The 16630-nt window shown below is 35.6% G+C and overlaps 1 long non-coding RNA gene across 1 annotated transcript; it reads right to left on the minus strand.

The window, feature by feature from the left end:
* Positions 1-7802: 7802 nt before the first annotated feature.
* LOC120309470 lies at positions 7803-15303 on the minus strand. The gene is made up of 4 exons (XR_005557089.1): positions 15157-15303; positions 14737-14778; positions 11955-12019; positions 7803-8401 (listed from the first exon to the last, which is right to left on the minus strand). It is a non-coding gene; the product is annotated as an uncharacterized LOC120309470 (long non-coding RNA).
* Between the last annotated feature and the right edge of the window lie 1327 nt (positions 15304-16630).

The following is a 16630-nucleotide window of genomic DNA, read 5'->3' on the forward strand; positions in this document are numbered from 1 at the left end:
ATACTCAATTGCAATACTCAGTTGAAGACAACTATAGATTATTTGGACAAAGTGAGAGAAATATCTGAAAAGTTCTTGTTAGGTCCATGGAACAATAACCATGTGATTATCCAAAAAAAAGGACAGATCATTTTTTATTTATCTAGGCTCTGTGGCGCTCAACAAGGTATTATGGCATTGTAAAAATTCCAATTCAAATAAGAAAAATTTTCACTAGTTTCTATTGAAAGGATAGTTAATAACAAGAAAAGCTGGAGAAAGAGTCTGCAGAATTCTGCATATTAAACAGCACATCATTTCAGTAATTACCTTTTGGCATGAAACCAACAATTTAATTATTCCAACAAAAGAACCTTGAGAGTATAAGACATGAAAATCATTGCAGATGATATCACACCTACTACCACTGAAGAAGTACATAGCACATCAAAAGTATATAAAGTCAACATACATAAACAAATATCAGTTTTTCTTGACTAAAGTCATAATCATAGTACATATCATACCATACCATGCCAATCTTTATTTTGAGCACAAGACAACATCAGGAAATGGGGGTACACTGCAGATGATAGACAGACAAACAGATAGATGGCAGATAAATAATAGATGATAGATGATTATATATACACACAGAGAGATAGAGATAGATAGATAGGGAGAGAGAGAGAGAAGGAGGGAGGGAGGGAGGGAGGGAGGGGAGAGAGAGAGAGAGAGAAAGAGAGAGAGAGAGAGATACGGAGATAGATAGAGAGAGATTCTTTTTAAATATACAAAATAAAAACCTAAAAGTTATAAAAAGTGAGACAGTGTGTGTGTGTGTGTGTGTGTGTGATAAAAAGATATAAAAATGAGAATCTAAAAAGGAGGGTGGAAGTGTTAGATGGTGTAATAGAGTATAGAAAGTTAGAATTGTATATAGAAGACTATCAAGTTACAAAGTATCCCAATATGACAAACTAGGTACCCATGAAACTACTTTATAGTGCTGAGTTTCAGGCACATGCCAAATGTCATCATCCAACCAATTTTGAACACTGCTGTACAGAAATGGTAATGTGATATGCCATAGCAAGGGTAGCATCTGAAACAAAAGAGTAACATAAAACTGTCCTGGATATTTAGTGGTAAGATAAGACTAGTGCAAATGTCTCTAGAGAAAAAGCACTTAAGAGGCTTGTACTATAACATTTTCTGTTATTTCTCTGGTTCCAGAGCTGCAGGGGCATTGTTGCTCCCAGTATGGAGTCTTTCTATATCAGCTTTTAAGCATAGTTGAGGGGAGGATATGACATTGTGCCAGTGTAAAGGCACTTCTGTGTTTAGGGACACCCAATTTAGTTAGGTAAGCCATAGAGAAAGCAGAATATTTGTTGGATTTACTGCAAAGAAAGTTTGTGGCCCTGGCTAGGTCTGACTGACACACTATAGCTGTTATTTGCTGTTTAATAAATGCTTTGCCTGCTCAATCTCCATGCTGAGTAGGATACCTGGAGAGAAGCTTATAGATGAGATTTTATGCATCCGTCCCTGCCTATTTCTATGTGGATTGAAAGTCATAGCTCATAGTTAGCGTGGCAAGGCCAGGGGAAAAGAAAAATAATCTTACTGAACAATTGAGGATGTTCTCTCACACTCTAGTCTAGACTTACATTTAACCTATTGCTAGCTGCAAGGCTGCACTGAAGGGACTTGAAGAGCTACTCTTAGAAATGTGCATGGTACTAGCGCTACCAGTACACAATTAGAAAAGGGGCCCAGCTGGGTACCATAGAGAAATTGTGGCTTGATTTTTAATAATTTGAGAGTTCTAGGCATGTTGTACAGGATTCTTGCTCTAAGGTATTTGAAGGTGAACAATGAGTTCCTTGGTGCATTTTTCAACAATGAGATATATTTTTCATAGATGGAATAGAGTTGTAAAGGATAAACTAAACCACTAAAACCTATCTTTTGCTCAAATGAATCAGGATTGAATACAGAGGAAATAAAAGGAATGGTATCAATTAGTGGTATCAATTATCTGGCCTGGATATATCCACAATCTTATTAATGCCTTCTTATGCTGCCACCCAGATCTTCCAATTCCCCTCCTTCAGGCCTTTCCCCACTGTCTTACCATTATCTTCGCATTCCAAATGTCAATTTTAGCAACATGCCTCCTTGCTCTTCTTAGTATCTTCCTACCAGCCCATTCCCTCTTATCTTCTCAGTGATTTCTCCATCTGCCACTAATCCTCCTGATGATTGTTCATCCCTATGTTCAACTGCATGTTTTATGACTGTTGTAAAATCATAAATATCTAGTGTAATCAGAATGATGGAATATGAGTTAAAAATTGGGGTATACTCATATGAAACAAAATAAGGCTGATGAGATTGTTTTCTGTTATGTACCTGAAGTAGAGAGATGAGTGGTATTAGGTGGTGGAATAGGCAAAACAGAAGAATCCTGAGGAAGACCTACATATTCCTTCCATTCTTTGAGAGAGCTCAAAGAGATAAATAGAAGAAAAGTCAAAGTGAGCTGCCTTAAAACTCAGAGTGTGTCTCAGAGTGTGTCTCAAGATTAGAAGGCAGTTTCCCAAACCTGAACCAGACAGGCTAGATTACTTCTCTTAAATTCGGGTATTTTATTATAAACTATCTTCCCAGTGGAAGGCCGAGTTCTAGAGACATTGAATCCTTAGAAATGCAATTCCCAGGCCCCTCTTTTAATTCTTTGCCCACAATTAGAACCTAAATAATTCTAGACTGAGTAAAAAAAGTGGCTGGTTCAAAGCCACTCAATTGAGTTTGCATGAAAGACCCATTACACCTCACTTTGTCTTTCAGTTTTTCTTTGGGAAAATCTGGTAGCAAATGTATCCTGTACCTGCTGAGCAGATAAATGATTTTAGCAAGAAATTGTATTGACCATTCTATAATAGAATGCCTTGTTTTATGTTTGTGAAACAAAGGAGAACTGAAAATCAACTTCATTTATGAGTTAAAGATTTGTAAAGATTTGGGAAATTGGATTTTTTCTTTTTAAAACCCTAATCCAAAGGGAAACAACTATGTAAACAAATGATGTGGATATGATGTTGTTAGCAAAAAAAAAAAAAAAAATATTGAATCATTCAGTTGCTTCAAATTCTTTGTGACTGACAAATATCGTTTTACCAGGATTGGCTTTCAGTAACTGCTTCTTTGTGTTTTTGTAAATTCATATTTTTGTCATTAGTGATAACATCTAGGTTACCTATCTTGTCTTCTGCCAGCCTTGTCTTTCATTTCCCTAAGCATCAGTGTTTTTTTTTTCATTGAACCTTGCCTTTCAATTATATGTTCAAAACATTGGATGTTTAAATTCATTATTAATACTTTCAATAAGCAGTCTGATTTTTCTTCATCTATTAGTATAGGATTTGTTCCCGCTGTGTCCTCAGTATCACAAATTGAAGGGATCATTTTTTTCTTGTTCAGCATTTCTGATGGCCCAGTTATCACAGCAACACATTGCAATGGGGAAAAGCATTGTCCTGACAATGTGTTCCTTTGTTGTCCATACATTTTAATATTTGTTGGTATCGGTCTTAAATTTTCTCCTATGTATCAAATAACTCTTCATTTCATGTCTTTTAATCACCATGTGAATTCTCCAGACTTGGAAGATAAAGTCTATTACTATTTTATATTACTATAGTAATTACTATTACTATATCTATTGCCATTTGGGCTGATATTGCCTGTTAGCTTACAGTTTGTTTGTTTGTTTGTTTTAATTGAACTGTAAATTGTTTTCTGCATTCTTTTCTTTCACGTTTAACCACTACACCAACTTGTTATCTCAGTTGACATAAATACAGGCCAAATTAAAAGCTCCTTGTGAGAGGACATATAAGTATTATACGTAGACTGTTAATGTAAAGCATGGAATATGTGGCACAGAATTGGGATTTTTTTTTCAAATCTTTTAGTTCCTACTTTTGCAAATATTGCTTTTAGATCGTTGTTTTCCTAAGCTTGCAAGGGAAACATTCTGTAAAGAGAACATAAATTATAAAGGTCAGTACTATTTAGAGAAAATATGGCACTGATTTATTTTTAGGGAAAATTTTGCTGATTATTAATTATCTCTTCAAGGAAAAAAAAGAGTATAATCAAATATGGAAAATTCTTGGAAGTTCTTCCAATAGCAATGACAATATATTCCTGGACTAACAATTATGTGAATGGTTGTGGATTACAAAGGGAATAGCTCAGGAGGACTGGAGGAAGAACTGCTATCAGGACAATAATCAGATAAGTGGGACTTGAGCCCCTTCCATGAAACTAATTTGAGAAAACACTGCAGACAAGCCTCTCCATATTTCACATGAAGATAAGTGAAAAAGGAAGAAGCTCATTCAGTCTTGATTCTGTTACTATAGCTATTACAATAAAAATTGTGCTGACCTACTGTATATGGCATTTTTTAATCTGTTCCACCTTGTAAGGCTAACAAACATTGTCACCCCCTTTTAATGTATCAAACATTTTGAAGTTACAAGCTACTTGCCAAACAATTAATAGCTTTTCTTATAAATTCAGATGCTTACCTAGTACATTAATCTATAATGCTTCAGGAAAAAAAATTCTATTGGTGACCCAGAATTGTTGTGAGTCTTCAAGTGATTGAGTTTTCTTAAGTCAAAATAAGAAGTTAGGCAAATTTGATGTTCAGTAGAAATTTGTTCTAGTTAAAATAGTTTTGGCCCTTTTATCCAGCCTCAGTTCCTAGCCTCACAGTGAGGGACGGTGAAAAAAATGAGTTTTTCTCCAAAAGCAGCATATGGATTATTCATATAGCAATAGCATATATTTAGCTATGCCACCATTCCTTATTAGTTTAATTTTAGTGGGTTTCAGAGTTTAGCAAATATTACTAGCAAATATTGTCATATATTAAATGTTGCCTCATTGCAGTTATCATATTGTCAACAAAAATCCCAGAAAAGTCTGAATGAGGCAATGGAAAACTAAGATGTCTCCATAGAAGCAGAGACAATGATATTGGTAAAGAGTGGAAAACTGGTAGTGACCTGGGTCTAACAAAACCTCTCCAGAAAAGTAGAGGATGATAGATTGCCCACCATTAAAGGTTGTTTAGCAATCAAGATTTATAATCCAAAGTGTTCCAAATGTTTTTTCTACAGGAAAATAGTTCAACAATACAGTTCTGAAAGTCAGTATTTGTGTTCATAATTCAGACAGGCCAATTTTAATATTATCATCTCCACCACACAGAAAAGCAGCCCCCGAGTCTGTTCCTTTTTTCTTAGCTGCAATTCTCAATAGTAAAAGCTTCCAAGGCCAGCCAAAGTCTTATCTAATTCTGGGCTTTGCGCCAGGTTTCTTTTAGACATAAATAAGCTGCAGTGTTGTGTAATTCACTACTAGATATCATCGCCATTTTTCAGTTTTTAAATCCAAAACTTATATTGTAAACTTTTCAAGTCTTTTTTTTTAAAAAAAAGGTCTTAAAAACACTTTTAGTCCCCAAATTTCTAAGATGTATATATATAACTTCTAAGCCATATATATAATTCCAAACTAGTCTTACAGGTTTCTCCATTTTCCCCAAGTAATTAATTTGCCATTTTTCTTTTCTGAGGGAATGGGGTGGAAGTTCCCTTTCCCTCTCTCTTCGGGGAGAGTGCTTTGGGCAGATTTTTAGGAAGAGGTCTTAAAATCATAAAGAGAGGGTCAGGTCCCACCCAGTTTCATCTATGTTGCTGTAAGATTGCTTGCTAGTGCTTGTTGTCTTTCATTGTCAGCAGCTTTAAATTGGCTACACGAATGTAGACAGTCTTTCCCCTGCCAGTTTGGAGGGCTTTCTCAGATCAAACATGAGGGTTGCTGCCCCCCCCCATGATCAATGAGGGTCCCCTCCTTGCTTGCCACCTCTACTTTCGACCTTTCCAGGGTCCCCCAGCAGGGCAAAATCAAATGCAAAAGATGGAGCGCCATCTTCCTGCGTCTGCCTCACTGCGATGTCAAAACTGGAAGCACTGGGAAAAGTTGCAATTATCCCTCATGGGAAGAATTGCAGTGATAAAAATGAATATTTTACCTAAGTTTCTTTTTTTGTTTCAAATGTTACCAATTTTGAAAAATGAGATTAATTTAAATGAATGGCAGAAGGGTCTTAATAAATTTATCTGGGCAGGGAAAAAGCCAAGGGTTAAGTTTAAAATTATGCAAGACTTTCGTGAGAGGGGTGGACTTAAGGTACCAAATTTGAAATTATATTATGATGCGGTGGTTTTAACACTAATCAGTGATTGGATAAATTTGACAAACTCTGAGATACTTTATCTAGAGGGATGGGACTTACTTTATGGGTGGCATGCCTATTTAATATTCAATAAAAAAATGGATTGGGCTTTTAAATCTCATATCTTAAGAATCTCTTTACTTAGGATTTGGAGAAAATATTATAAAAGTGATTTCAAAGTACCATTATGGGCTATACCTTGGCATGCGATAGAAGCAATAAAAAGAGGGGTTAAAATGGATATGGTGTCCTACAGACAGTTACTTAAATGGGATGGACAAAACTGGCAATTAAAATCACGGGAAGAGTTAGCACAAGAAAACTTTATTTATTCTTGGTTCCAATATAGGCAATTATTAGACAGATGGAAGATGGATTGTAAGGTGGGTTTTCTTAGAGAAGATGAAAATCTTATCAAGCAAGTGAAGGATTCAAGACAAACCCACATTAAGAGAATTTATGCGGTTTTAGTTGAATTGGATTCAGAAACGGAACTAATTAAAGATTGTATGATAAGATGGGCGCAGAATTTTGGTGAGCCAGTCTCATTGGACACCTGGGAAAAAATTTGGGTGAGAAATGTCAAATTTACACAAGCACAGAACTTAAGGGAGAATTTTTATAAAATGTTTTATAGATGGCACCTTGATCCACAAAAAATGTCTTATATGTACCCTGACGTGCAACCCAAATGTTGGAGATGTGGTTATAATGAGGCTTCCTATTACCATATTTGGTGGTCATGTAGAGAGATAAAAGCATTTTGGATCAAAGTATGGTGGAATATCCAGAGAATTTTTAGAAGGAGGGTAAAATTTACTCCGCAATTATTTTTGTTAGGTATTGTTACAGATTGTGATACAAAGGAGGTTGTATTGATGTTAAATTTGATTACAGCCGCTAGGCTGTTAGTAGGACAATATTGGAAGAAGGAATCCTTTGCCTACATTGCAGGAATGGTTTCTTAAAGTAGCTTATCTGGCGGAAATGGCAAAGATCTCGGCTTTCTTAAAGCAACAAACGCAAGAGAAGTTTTTTGCTGTTTGGGATAAATGGATAAAATTTATACAATTTAGATTGGGTATACAAAAATATTATATAGTTTTTTCATAAGTTTTATTTTTATATATATTATAGATAATCTTTTTATATATATAAATATAAAGTTTTTAATTTAATTTTTATTTTTACTTTTTAAGCCTATATTCTGCTCTGGGAAGCTCAGGGGGGGGGGAAGGGAGGGGGGGTTTGGGAGGGGTGGGGGGGGGTTTATTTTTTTTTTATATATGTATTGTTTAGTTTTATTTTTTTGTATATGTTGTCTCTTGTTTTGTATTCTTTTTTCTTTTTTGTAAAACTTATAAAACTTTTAATAAAAAAAAAAAAAAAACTGGAAGCCAATTTAAGACAGTTTTAAATGGAATAAAGGACCAGAAGTATTTAGAATATTGGAACGTATTCATAAAATGACAAACAACAAACATGTGCTGCCCACTCAAACATACACACATCACTGTGAGTTAATGGCTTTATTCAAATCCCCAGCATTTCAAAAAAAGTCCACACAACAAGCATGTTCAGCTGCCACATTGAACAAAACTAGTGTGATACGGGAGTTTTTGGTAAAGCTCAGTCCACAAAATGCAATACACAGTCCAGAGTCAGTCCAAAGTCCAAACATGAGTTCAAGGAGTAAGTTGCAGAAAAACGGAACACAGAACAAGGAACTGGAGATGTTGTTCCAGCAATGCCCATCTCTTAGGGCAGGATTAAATCGCCAATGCTGATGTGACCCTTCACAATGGGCAAAGTTGCCTCCTCATAAGTAGCCTGGCCAACCGGCATTGCACCTGCCTCCTTTCTGCCTTGTGCATCCTTAGATTGGGAAGAGACATGGACTTCACCTCCTCATCTTTGTTGACTGCTGGTAGCTGCTCATGTTCTGCGTTGGAGCCTCTAGGTTAACCTACTGCAGCTGTGGCTCCCTCAGCTCAGGCTCAGCCTGTCTCCCATATGGTCATTCCAGCTGTTGCTGCTCTGTTGGACTGGATCCCTCCATTCCACGATCCAAGCTTCCATATAACTCAGCGCTTGCAAGATCTGAAAAGATAAGCAAATAATCAAAATCAAAATTCATGAACAATACAAGATGAAATATTATGTAGATGATATAGCATCAACAATTACACAACCATATAGCTCCATACAAAGTTAATGCAAATAATAAAGACTTTGACTACCATTAATTTTCATTAAAATTAATGAACAGATAATTTAAGGTATCAAGTCACTTAACTTCTGATATGAATGATTTTGTCAGAAAATAAACTGGCTGTGTGATAACGAACAGTTTCAGGAAAATACCTAGAACTCCACTTGTTGAGACATAATGAAGTTATATTTTAAAACAATTACAACAAATTTGTAATTGGGGGGGGAGGAATAAAACCAAACTTGAAAATGAGGAAAAGTTTAAAACATTCCTTGTTAAGATTTATTGTGACAAAAAATAAATATATTACTCAAAATGAGTTTTCTATTCCAAATGGTGCCAATTTCAATTTCAGATAAAAAAATCTGCAGGATTGGCAAAGAACAATGAGCAGATTTATATCAGTGGGAAAAAGAAATTAAGAGTAAAAATGTAAAAAAGATTCAAAAGAAAAAGACACTATAATTTGCCAATCTTAGGCTGTACTATAGAGGATAGCAAGTTGTCTATATTACGGATAATGGAATGAATAAAATTTCCAAATAGTAGAATGGCAATAATAGTGGGAACAGGTCTAGTCAATGGGCTTCACGGGTACAAAGAAACAAAAGAACAAAAAGAATTTGGAAGGACATATTATAACATAAACTTGTTTAATAGTATATTTCAAAAGTAAGAATAAATTTGGCACATCATTGGTGACCCTATTAAACACTTTTTACTCCAAGGACCACCACTGTAAAAAAGAAAAACTTAATTACATACTCCAGTTTGACTCACCCAGATTCAGAAAACAGGTAAGGCATAAGAGGAACAGCTCAATGAAGAAACAGATCTAGACACACAAGGACAGATAGATAGACAGATAGATACTGTGTGTAAAACTTCTAGTGTTCAGAATGTCTCCAAGCCCAAAATAATCCAATTAAGGATTAATCAGGATGTGTTTCAAAATTTTCCACATGAAAGAAGGAGAGAAAGAAATTGGATCCAGAAATTGTGGGAAGAGATGAGATTTGAGGCTTAATTATTTTGGTGTGTGATAAATACTGGACATATTTGTGAGATTACCAGGAGTTAAGTTTCACCCAAAGATATTAGTTTTGCTGTAATAAAGTGAGGGAGATATCCTTTTAGGATAAATGTATTTGTGCGCCATCAGAACTCTAGGGAATACTTAACATCATGACTTCCTTTTTTTGGAACAGATCAGTGTTGCCCCTATTATATACTTTAAAAAGCAGGAATTAATTAATTATGGTTTGCTTGTGTTAATATTTTTCTGTTTCCAGCTGGATCCTCTGTGCAGACCTCTGTACCAGAATCCCAGTGCTAGGACATAAAAGTCACTCATGTTCATTTGAATGAAAACTTCAAATCATACAAGGTAGCTTAAAGCTGCATGAGGAAGAAGAATAAATACAACCCCTCCCATCTTTTTAATAACAACGCAACTCCAGAAAACCCTTTAAGAAAAAAAAAATGAAATAGAAGAAAATGTTCAAAAAGCAGAGGCTTTGAGAAAGAATGTTTGGGCATCAGGAATAGCTATTCAATATGAGCCCAACTTACTTTGTTTGAACTAAATAAATCTGAATCAAGACTAATGATTATCACAAAGATCAGGCTATACTTTGACCAATGTTGCATTCTTTAAGAAAATTAAATCTGTTGAATACAGTAAGAGTCTCTGAAATCTCTTTCACTGAAGGGCAAAAATAAATTGGATCAAGAGATTTACTGGATCTCTATAAGATTTACTGACTTTAAAATAGTAGATGCCAGGAGGTAATCAAAGCCATGCCCCTTTTTAATGCTTATTGACTATAAAAAGAGGATTTTTTTTAGTCAGTGACCATTGCTGTGGCTATTCCTGTTAATAATATCTTGATGTCTCTCTGATTGTCCAGTCCTCTGATCCTGTTAAATCAAATATACTGTTTATCCCTCAGTTCAGGCATTGTTTTCTCTCTGGTATGGGGAAATGTAAAGAGAATAAATGCAAAAGAACACCTATAGCATATTGAGAATTTTCAAGGCTTTGGAATGAGGAAATTTATAAATTTTATAATTTTATAAATAAATGCAATTCCTCACTGAATATAACCCTGATGGGATATTTTGTCCCATCCAGTGGTTGGGTCTAATGCAAAATCTGATCATTCTGGAGAAAGAGGGTGGACAGATAGGTTTTGCAATTCCTTCCCCTTGCATGTAGACATGGATTCTTCCTCTAAACCACCATTAGCAATAAGGACAAGGAATGAGCAAACTTCAATAGTCTATTTCCAGCAGGGCCAATTTGAATCTGCACCAATGTTTCATGGCTGCTTCCTACCATAGAAAATTGTTTACGGAGATGAGAAAAGTTACCGCATATCAGCATTATTATAAATGGAGAACAATCCCCTCAGATCATCACTTAGACATAAGGAAGGAGGGGGTTGACTTCATATTCTTAAATCCTTCATATTTACACGCAGGCAATTTCATATCAGATTTTGAAATTTGAAATGGTGATGATTTCAAATGGTTGTTATTGCTGTAATGTTACTGTTTTTTTTTAAAAAAAAGCTTCATGGGTTACAGAAAGGTTTTTTAAATCTAAAAGAAAATTAACAACTTTAGGTCATGTTGCACTGCTTGAGAATAAATAGAATACTGAGACTAAAAGGGAGGCTACCAATGGAAAAGAAAACCTGATGAACAAAATAACTGGCAAATTGATCGCATTAAAATAATCACTTGCAGTTAAATACATAGTATTACAGAAAATGAAACTTAAATGCATTGGTTATTTCTAGCTTTCCCCTTATATATAGTAACTCATTTTCTGGAAGCAATCAGTCACTGTTGCAATTTCTTTTTTAAATAATTCCAATTGCTACCTCTCTATGTAAAAGCCTAAAGGAAAAACATTACATATCAGGGCACGAGATTAGAAGGTAAAGATATTACCCTTGTCAGATTTGAACAATTGTCTAAATCCATTATTTGTCTGAAGCATAAATTATGGGTTACTGTATTATAATAGAATGCTATCTATCATAAGACACACCTTCACATTTTTAAGACCCCAGTTAGTCCACTATTGTCTGTCTTCAAGACACATACCTTCTATAATATTACCATATCCATGTACTGAAAATAATTATAATAAGTTAATGAGCAGTGAGGAGGACAAATGGTCCTAGATATGCCAGAAATAGTTTGGGAACTTGTGCTGTTTTGAAGATTAACGCCTGCCAAGAGTGTTATTCCTACTAAAGATGGAAACCACATCTCTTTAACTTACATGCGGGTACCAATCTGACCTTTCTTATTATTTCTTTCACAAATAAGATGGGGGTTTTAACATTGTCTTCCCCTCCCACAAATTTAATTCTTCAGACACACAGCATAAGGGTTAGAAAAAGCAGCTGGTAGAAATGAATAACATACCTTGATGGACTTATTTTCTCTGCATTTGGGGGAGTCCCAATAAAAATCAGACACATGTTCTACAGCTGGAACACAAGAAGGGAAAAAAATGTTGCTGTCTTAAGAGAAAGTATGGTCTGAATCTGAAAAGCACTAAACAGAACAGAATGCTATCAACAAAACAAAACATGTACATTCCATACATTCATTCTGGGACATGTTATAGATCATTGACCAGCAAATATATGTGTCTGTAATATGCACCTGTATAAAATCTACAGTATATAGAAAATATGGAAATTGGTACTCTTTGCATTGCATACACACTTACATGAAGTAGAGATTCCAGAAATTTTTAGATGATAGCTAGAATGGGGGTGGGGGTTGCCCTTTTCTTTAACCTGAAAAAAATAACTGATAAAATGCTGACATTTTGCCTTCTTATTCACATTCAAGCTTCATGATTTCCAACTTCAAAAATAAAGATGTTTGAATGAAGAGTAAATTATTTATTTGTATTAATATTCCATCTGCCAATTATAGGAATATTCTTTATTCTACACAGATACAGATTCTACCTATATATTGGATTGTATTTTCTGGGAAAGTTACCTGTTCTCTCTAAATAGAAGTCCTCCACAGAGAATACTTTAAAATTTCTGCTCGCTGAAAACAAGGCTTTGAAAAAAAAATGTTACTGGAAACCAAAATATTTGCTGACAGGTATATATTTAATAAAGTAGGAAAGGAAATAATAAGGAGAAGTGAAGTAAAATTTGATTAAAGCTAAATTCCAAATTAAAATTATTAGTATTTTATTATTTTTTTACTAATAATTAGGCCTAGTTTAGGCCTAGCTGTTACACACAGCCTGGTCTGAAATCCAATGATAAGTACTGGCCTGCCACTCTCTTTTTTGAAGGCACTTTCTTCTCTCTTCATCACATTCACATGTACATAACCACCACCATTACTCCTCCCCCACACACACCACAATGATTATAGTTACACTTAATGGCATGACAGCACAAACATTTATTAATGATACTTTTTTTTTCTGAGCTGTCCCTATGATTGTGCATTTACCTTGTTCCCAACCCTTGAGTTACATAAAGTCATCTCTGACTTTACCAGTTGTGATCTTGGAAGGCAGTCACATGACTGGTGGTAACCGAAAACTGAAATTGTACTTTCAAGCTGATGTAGTTACCTAACAACTGAAGGATGGATTGATAGCAATTCAACTCAACAGTGGTAAAAGCCTAACATACAGAAAACACTTTGGACATGTACATTTCCTTTCCTTTTCCCCTTTCTCTTCCTCTTCCCCTTCCCTTTTCCCTCCCCCCCCCCACAGACACTTTCTCATACACACATCTCAACCCTTACCACAGGATTGCTGGGGGAAAAAAGTTATTATATTTTAGTCTCTTTTGTCACCAATCTGTTTTCTCCATATGGATGTAGTACTTCCACCCAGCTTTCCACCTTCAGATCACTCTTTTCCCACTACCATTAGGGACTAGTAAGTTAAGAGCAATCTCATTGAGGGTTACTGGGAGAAATATGGCAGGTAATATGCTATTCAAAGTAGAAAAAGAATTATTTCCATCTAACATAAAGGAAATGGGAGTTGTTGTTAATTGTGAAGTTGTGTCCGACCAATCACGACCCCGTGGACAACGTTCCTCCAAGTCTTCCTGTCCTCTACTATCTTCTGGAGTCCATTTAAGCTCATACCTACTGCTTCAGTGACTCCATCCAACCACCTCATTCTCTGTCATCCCCTTCTTCTATTGCCCTCAATCTTTCCCAGCATTAGGCTCTTCTCCAATGAGTCCTTCCTTCTCATTAGGTGACCAAAGTACTTGAGTTTCAACTTCAGGATCTGGGCTTCTAAAGAGCAGTCAGGATTGATCTCCTCTAGGACTGACTGGTTTGGTAGTCAACAATTATTACTCACTTACCACCACTACCACTTCCTAACCCCAAACCTGTTTCTTCAAGGCTGCACAAACTATCTCTAAGAGAAAAGAAAACTGGAGGTCTAGAAAAATCTCAGTGATGAACAGCCACAAAGATCAGAAAAATGTAACTGGGGTGACAACATATACTCTGAGATCATGCTTTCTACAATTTTAAAATAAAAGTTTGGCCAAAAGTGCTAACAGCATTACTACAATTCAAGAACACATTGAAATCTAGCTACTGAACAGTATTCCTAACTCACAGGATAAAATGAAACAATTGCCTGTATGCCAGAACATTGAAAGTACAGAAACAACTTAAACTGTTCTTTTTTTTAAAAAAAGGGGGGGAGGGGGACTTGGAGATTGTGGTACAAATCCAATCTGAAAATAGTTTACCTTGAAATGATGGATGAGGGTAAGTGGAGATAGGAAATAGAAACAACCATATAATGTTATTAGCCTACAAGCAGCTGTTCTGCTCTTTAGAAGGTATTTTCTGGCAAAGATTATGGTTTACTTTAAATGTATAATTGGCTTCTGACATCTTTCCAATGGTTCTGTTGTTGTGACGCAGGTGAGCAAATCTATTGGTGAAGATACTATTGATACTTACAACGCATATGACCTTCTCTTTGCCCTTCAATTTTGTTCTGAAATGATTGTGCTAAATAGACCTTTGTATTACCTATATAATGTGAATTTCCATAGTGAATATGACATAGGAATTGTCTATTATGAAAAGAAACATTGGCTCAGAAATCATATTGTACAGCATCAAGTGTTCCTTTGTTGTCATATTAAAGAATGCTACATAAACCTATGTATCAACATACCTAGGGGTGATGTTGCCATTCTCCACTGCTGACTTGTATGAACTAGAATAAGGTAGATATAGAATAGAACAATTACGAAATGATAACTTATATCCCCTACACACTTTCTTTTCAATAGCATCAATTGCCCAGGTGGATTGAAAAAAAAAAACTCAAGTGGATTGGAAAAGTTGAACTACAACACATGGAGGATATTTGTTATAATTCTTAATAACAGTTGTGGGAAGAAGATTATGATTCAAAACAGGGCAGAACTACAAAAGAGAAAGAATTAAAGATAATTTTCTCAAGTTAAGTTCTGCCTACCTGAATCTACTCTTTGCCTTATAATGTTAAACGCATGGATTATTCATTTGTTCCAATTCTGATGAATATTGGATGCAAGCAACAAGTACAGAAATCAAAATAAAAATCTGATACCTTGGAGGTGGGGTGCCACAGGAGTTGATGGTCTCCCTCTCTTATTTTATATTTATATGAGACCATTGGGAAAACTTATCCAGTGGTTTGGGATTCAGTATCACTGATATACTGATGATGCTCAGCTGTTATTGGATGTCTAACAGGCTCTGGGATACCTCAGCCCTGCAAAGGAGGAAGGTATGAGAATGACACTCAATGCAATTCTGCTGGGTATAAATTATGCAGGTGATAGGTTCTCAAGAGTCTGATACATTACCTTACTAGCAATAAAGATATTTCTGAAAGTCCAATAGGTTTGTATTCTGAGCTTGCCAAATTTGCAGAATTTAACATCAACTTTACATCAGCGTCCTAAGCTAGATGGTGGTGACATTGTTAATGTCCTATCTCAGCACCTGGAGGCTGTGAGGGTTTAGATTGGGAGAGCAGGGTCCTAAAATGAAACCTAGCAAGATTGGTTTACTGTTTGCTCATTAGTGTTCTCTGCCTCTAATGATTCCTTCTGATGGAGAGGGAGGGGAGGGTAGAATCGATCTGGGGTTTGGCAATCTTTCTAGACCCATAGTTCCCGGTAGAATAGGAGATGGAAACCATAGCTGAGGGACCTTTTGCTCAGCTTTGGCTGGTCTGCCAGTTGTGACTTTCTTACATTGATTCATGCCTTCAACACCATCCATTTGGACTACTCAAAGATTGCAATTCAGAATGCTATGGTCCATTTCCTTTTAGGTTTCATGGATAAACAGACAGAGAGAAAACATGGGACTGTGTTCCTTTGTATGACAACAGTAGCAAGACCAGCATGTGCAGAGATGGAAGAACGTACAAATTCCCTCAATGGAAGAGTGGATAGTGCAGTTAATGGAACTGGTTCAGATGGTAAAATTGATTACTTTGATGAAAAAAAAGACTTTGTCTAGTTTTGTTTCTACTTGAAGTCCCTCTTTGCACATTTTGTTTGAAACTAAAATAAATGAATCTTTAATTTTGGGATTTGATGATGAGAACTGTTTTTGATTATAAAAATACTATGTTATTATTCTTAATATTTGTATAAAAGATTAATGTATTTTATATTTGTACTGAAGAAAGTTGAAAGTTCCTTTTTCTATTTTTTCCCACACTCCTAACTTTGCCTTTTTTTCTGATCTTTTTTTTCTCTCTAATTCCCCCTTTTTCCATTATATTTTAATTAAAATGTCATAACCTATGTGCTAAACCACACTTCCCAATGGGAGCAATGACACCAATGTTGTGGGCTCTACTCTGGTTAACAATAGGATTCAGTTCTAGCTGCAGTTTTAAATGTTGGGGCTAACCTATAATGTCCTGCATAGCTTGGCATCTTTTTAACTTCAGGACTGATTTGATTACTGGAATTGGCCCAACTAATTCAATCTACCCAGGAGAAACTTCTAGTGGTTTCCCACTTCAGGAAAGTGACAAGGGTGGAGGCTTTTCATCACTGTTT

This window comes from Crotalus tigris, unplaced genomic scaffold (genome assembly GCF_016545835.1).
Source record: "Crotalus tigris isolate CLP2741 ecotype Arizona unplaced genomic scaffold, ASM1654583v1 scf7180000018018.2415403412:4055106, whole genome shotgun sequence".
Classification (NCBI taxonomy): Eukaryota; Metazoa; Chordata; class Lepidosauria; order Squamata; family Viperidae; genus Crotalus; species Crotalus tigris.